This window comes from Globicephala melas, chromosome 14 (assembly GCF_963455315.2).
Source record: "Globicephala melas chromosome 14, mGloMel1.2, whole genome shotgun sequence".
Classification (NCBI taxonomy): Eukaryota; Metazoa; Chordata; class Mammalia; order Artiodactyla; family Delphinidae; genus Globicephala; species Globicephala melas.
In genome coordinates, this window is record NC_083327.1 from 19,554,391 (window position 1) to 19,560,390 (window position 6,000).

Below are 6,000 nucleotides of genomic sequence, written 5' to 3' on the forward strand. Positions count from 1 at the left end.
ACTTAAGTTTATAACAATGAATCAATGTTGGTTTGTCAATTGTAACAAATGTACCAACTAATGTACAATGTTAATAATAGGAGAAAGGGGTGGGAGAGGGGTATATGGAAACTGTACTTTCTGCTCATTTTTCTTAAATCTAAAAACACTCTAAAAAATAATATTTATTAATTTTTAAGGTCCTGATATTTTATAGTAACATTTTTAAAAAAATTTATTTATTTTATTTATTTTGGTTGCGCCGGGTTTTAGTTGCGGTAGGCGGCCTCCTTAGTTGCGGCACGTGTGCTCCTTAGGTGCAGCATGCATGTGGGATCTAGCTCACTGACCAGGTATGGAACCCACGTCCCCTGCATTGGGAGGTGGATTCTTAACCACTGGGAAGTCCGCCACCAGGGAAGTCCCAAGGTCCTGACATTTTAAATACACTCGAAATGCTAGGTATCCTTTTTATTGCTTTTAGCTTTTTTTTTTTTTAATTAGAAGTTCAGTCTCATTTTAGCTGTTTGCATTTCAACATTTACAATAGGGTTGATGGATTAAATTACAAGAAGCCACAGATTTTATACAAGTAATGACAAAAAGAACAAGGATTATGTAAACATAAACTGAAAGAATGTTTCTGTCAAAGTATTCCCACTCTACTCTGAATGGAGTCCCAGAATATAAGCAATCTTTGGTTGTTCAGATATTCAAGATGAATCGTGGCACAAAAAAGGAAAATTTAGTGATAATTTTTTCACTGAACATGTCATCATGTTGTGTCCCAAAGCTCTTCCCAAGGGTAACCTTACCCCAAAGCCCTGCTAAAGCATCAGCCTAGGCTGTCACATTTTTACTCTGCACACTCACCCCTGCCTTGTCACAACTAATTGGACCAGCATCAGGTACCAGACCGTACCTAGAACAGAACCAAAGATAAGAGTCAGTGTCTTGAAGAGGGAGTTAGAGCTGGGGCCATGAGAGGTCATGTCAAACTAAAATTAGCAGAAGCTAAGAGGAATCCCCTCACTATATTTATCATTCCACAAATACATTTTGAGCACCAGTTATGCGCAAGGCACTGAATGAAGCACCAGATGAGTAAAGCAGAAATGTCTTTTGCCTTCATGGAGATCACAGCTAAGTGAGAAAAAAGAGAGAATAAATAAATTAATTAAATATTTATAAAATATGATCAATGCAAAGAAGAAATTAACGTAGTATAGTGTTACATTGCGTTGGTCAAGGAAAGCATTTCTGAGGAAGTGATGTTTAAAGTGAGGAATGAAGGGGGGCTGGAAGAATACTCCAGGCAGAATGAATAGCATGTGTGAGAGGAGAAAAAGCATGGCCTTTCCTGAAAAGATGCCAGTGTGACTGGAGCATATTTGGTAAGGGAGAGAGTGGCCCAAGATGAGTTTGGAGAAGTTGGTGGGAGATAGATTATGCAGAACTATGTAAATAAGTATGATAGGAAGCCATTGAAATGTTTGCAATGTTTAAAGTTAGTATTTAGAAACAGAATAGATGTTGGGGGTTGACGATGGACATGGAACCAGGTAAGGGATAGGAGTTACTTGGACAAGGGTATTGCAGAGGAAAAGGAGAGAAGTGGACATACTCAATGTGTATTTTTTAATATAAATTTATTTATTATTTTTTTATTTATTATTTTTGGCTGCTTTGGGTCTTCATTGCTGCGTGCGGGCTTTCTCTAGTTGAGGCAAACGGGGGCTGCTCTTCGTTGCAGTGTGTGGGCTTCTCATTGCAGTGGCTTCTCTTGTTGCAGAGCACGGGCTCTAGGCACGCAGGCTTCAGTAGTTGTGGCTCATGGGCTTCAGTAGTTGTGGCTCGCGGGCTCTAGAGAGCAGGCTCAGTAGTTGTGGTTCATGGGCTTAGTTGCTCTGCAGCACGTGGAATCTTCCCGGAGCAGGGCTCAAACCCATGTCCCCTGCATTGGCAGGCGGATTCTTAACAACTGCACCACCAGGGAAGCCCCTCAGTGTGTATTTTGAACCTAGTTTGCGAAGGAATTAGTGATAGACTGATGGTAGGGAGTTTAGGAGGCAATTGATGGATGTTGGTGCCATTTGCTGAGTTGGTGAAGACGTAGAGTAACAGTTGTCAAGAATGTATCAGTTAGGAGTCAATTAGAGAAGCAGAACCATTATGAGTATTCTGGAATAAGGGGTTTCTTATAGGAATAAGAATTTATATGCTGGGAGAAGCAATGGTCCAAAAGGAGAGTTGGAGAATGAGAGCTGAGTCACTAACCAGCCCTTCTGAAGCCTGGGTGAATAAGGAGACCTTGCAGGGGAATCTGGGAAGCCTAGCACAACCAGTTGCTGGCAGTGGGGGGGACCATGAAGGAGGACTAGTGGAGATCTATGTGGAAGGCTGTTTTGTGGTTGGTGGCAGGCTTGGAGTCATTGTTGGTTATCAGTGTTGACAGTTGGGAAAAGTACCAGGGAAGAGAGAGATCGAGCTGAAACCCACCTCTGCAACTCTTTTTCACTACATTTAACCAAGTTCTTGAGTAGCTTTTTTTTTTTTTTAATGTTTCTTCAGTTTCTTTTAATCTGGAGCCAAACTGTCCAGTACCATAGCCACCAATCCCATGTGGCAAATTAAATTAACTGAAATTGAATAAAATCTAAAATTCAGTTCTTCAGTCACACTGGCCACCTGTCAAGTGCTCACTAGCCACATGTAGCTACTGACCATGGTACTGGACAGCACGGATACAGAACATTTCCATCATCACAGAAAGTTATATTGGACAGCATTGATCTAGAACAACCCGTTTGCATTTTCAATTGTCTTGTAATAAATGTATTTAAAGCCATGTGAATGGATATAATTACTGAGGTAGAAGAGTAGGAAAAGAGCAAGGACAGGAAGTCCAAGGATTGATCCCCAGAAAGATCAATTTATAGAGGAACGAGTAGGCGAGAAGCCTGTAAAGAAGCATGAGATGGAATGGCCAAAGAGGTAGGAGAAAAACCAAGAGAGAGCAATGTTTCAGAAAAGAAAGCAGGGTGTTTAAGGAGGAAGTGGTCAACTATGTTGAATGAATGCAGTTAAGAACTGGGGTAAGGTGGTGGCGCAGTGGTTAAGAATCCGCCTGCCAATGCAGGGGACATGGGTTTGATCCCTGGTCCGGGAAGATCCCGCATGCTGCAGAGCAACTAAGCCCGTGCACCACAACTACTGAGCCTGCGCTCTAGAGCCTGAGAGCCACAACTACGGAGGCTGCGTGCCTCAACTACTGAAGCCAGTGCGCCTAGAGCCCGTGCTCCACAACAGGAGAAGCCACCACAATGAGAAGCCAGCGCACCGCAACGAAGAGTAGCCCCCCCTCTCGCTGCAACTACAGAAAGCCCATGTGCAGCAATGAAGAGTAGCCCCCGCTCACCGCAACTGGAGAAAGCCTGCACACAGCAACGAAGACCCAACAGATCCAAAAGTAAATAAATAAAATAAATAAAATTTTTTGTTTTTTTTTGTTATTTTTGTTTTTTTGTGTTACGCGGGCCTCTCACTGTTGCGGCCTCTCCCGTTGCGGAGCACAGGCTCCGGACGCGCAGGCCCAGCGGCCACGGCTCACGGGCCCAGCCGCTCCGCGGCATGTGGGATCCTCCCGGACCGGGGCACAAACCCGCGTCCCCTGCATCGGCAGGCGGGCTCTCAACCACTGCGCCACCAGGGAAGCCCAAAATAAATAAAATTTTAAAACAACATTAAAAAAAAAAGAATTTGGGGTAAGACTGGAATAGAACTTCTTAAGAAGAGCAGTTTCAGGAGTGACGTGCTGGCAAGAGCCAGATTAGAGTGGTGTAAGGGGCCAAAGAGAGGGGACGTGCAGGCAGCACAGGCAGACCGTTCTTTCGGGGCCTTTGGGAAAGGGCCCAGAGAGATGGTTTGTTGCTTAAGGGGGATGTGGGTTCAGATTAGGTTTTTTTTTTTTGGCTTGTCTTGGTTTGTTTGCTTTGGTTTTTAAGATGGGAGATATCTATCTATCTATATAGATAGATAGATACAGATATAGATATATATCTTTCTATCTTGTATATACACATATATACCTGTGGATGAAGTCAATAGAAAGAAAAAGGTTGAGGAGAGAGGAGTTGAAAAAAGGAGAAAGGTTTTGGAGAAGGCAAGAGCGAAGAGAATAGATGTAAATAGTAGAGATGGATGGAATAGAACAATGGAAAGCAGAAGGAAAATAAAGCAAATATCCAGAGATGGGCAAAGTTAGTCTGAGAAAGGTCACACACAGCAAGAGAGGAGACACAACTCATCAGGCCTTTGAGCCTCCTTGGTCCTGTGTCCTCGCCAGGTCCAGATCTTGTAAGTGTTGACTGGACAATCATTCTATCATTGAGTCTCAAATTCCTCAGTCCCCTCCTATGAATGCCCACCCCATCCTATGTGTCCTTGAAGTAATACTCTCTTTATTTGGCTAAATTGAGTTCCTTGATCTAGCACAAAATGGCCAATTAGAACACACCTATTTACAATTTAACCATTTATATGAATCAATTACATTATTGTGTCTATTTTTTCATCATAGCTGATAAAATGTGACATAATTGACTAGTTCTTCTCTCCTTGTATATGCATAGTGGTAAGTCAAGTGGTTAAAAGGCCAGCAAGAAAAGTGTGAGGAAATAAACATCCTAGATAACTGAATCATAGAATCTTCCAAGAAGAGAAAGAGAAGCATATAGCTTATCAGGCTACTAACCTGTATATCCTTAGTCCTGCTTTTATTTTAAATATATTTTATTGTTTTTTATTATAAAAGATAATATATGATCCTGATAAAAATTCAAGCATTATATAAATATATAAAACAGAGGGTAAAATGTCCTATAACTTCATTGCCAGAGATGGTTACTGTATAAAAATACAAACAGTATATATTTCTTCTGATTTTATCACTCTGGATACTAATATTATATTCATATATTTGACAATAATGGTTTCCTATTATATATATAGTATTATTAATATAACTTGATTTTTTTCACTTAATATGTATATTTTGGACACCTTTACCTACCTTTCACAATCATTAATTATTGCAATATTATACTCTTACAATAATAAATATATTCATATCCTTCAACTGACAGAATTGCAACATATAAAGCATATTGAATAGATTTTACTACAGGAAACATCTAGAATGCTTGTCCTATATTCAGATGTTAAAAATATGTCCACATGACAAGGCTTGTTCACATTACTGATGTACTTACTCTGATTAAAGATGACGGTAAAAAAAAAAAAAAAGATGACGGTAATATTTTGACCACATGGTCATTGGTTGCACACAAGTTCAGAGATACCTTGAATTCTTTTGAAGTCTGCATTTGACAATTCAGTCACCCACAAGCTAAACATGAAATGTAATAATAGTGTAACAGCATATTTTAGCCTAATTCCAAAGCCAAAGCCAATTTGCAGTGTAATATTTACAGCAAAATTTATAGACTGCAGCCAAAGCTGCACTTAGAGGCAAATTTATATAATATTACATGTTTCCACTTTGGAAAAATATAGAATGAAAATAAATGAACTAAGCATAACATTCCTATCAGAAATAAAGAACTATGAAATAATGTAAGATACATTTAAAACAGAAAACCAGAAAACATTAATTGAAAAATAAAAGAAGAATGGAATTGATATATATACCCCCAAACTATTTTTCCTTTTAAAGAAACAGTAATGCAAACAAATGTCAGGCAGTCTGTTTGGGGAAAGAGGGTGAAAACACACTTCAGAAAATAAAGAATGATAGTAGAAGAACAAAGATTATTTTTAATGATGAATATTTGTGTACTACTTCATAATACCTGGATATAGGTTTGGAAATATTGATAAAATTGAAAAGTTTCTGGAAAAATATGTTATCAAAATTAAGTGAAGTAGAAAATAGGGACTTAAAAACTATGAGAGAAATTGAAAAAGAATTTATAACTCCTCAAAGGGTTTTTGGCCTATATA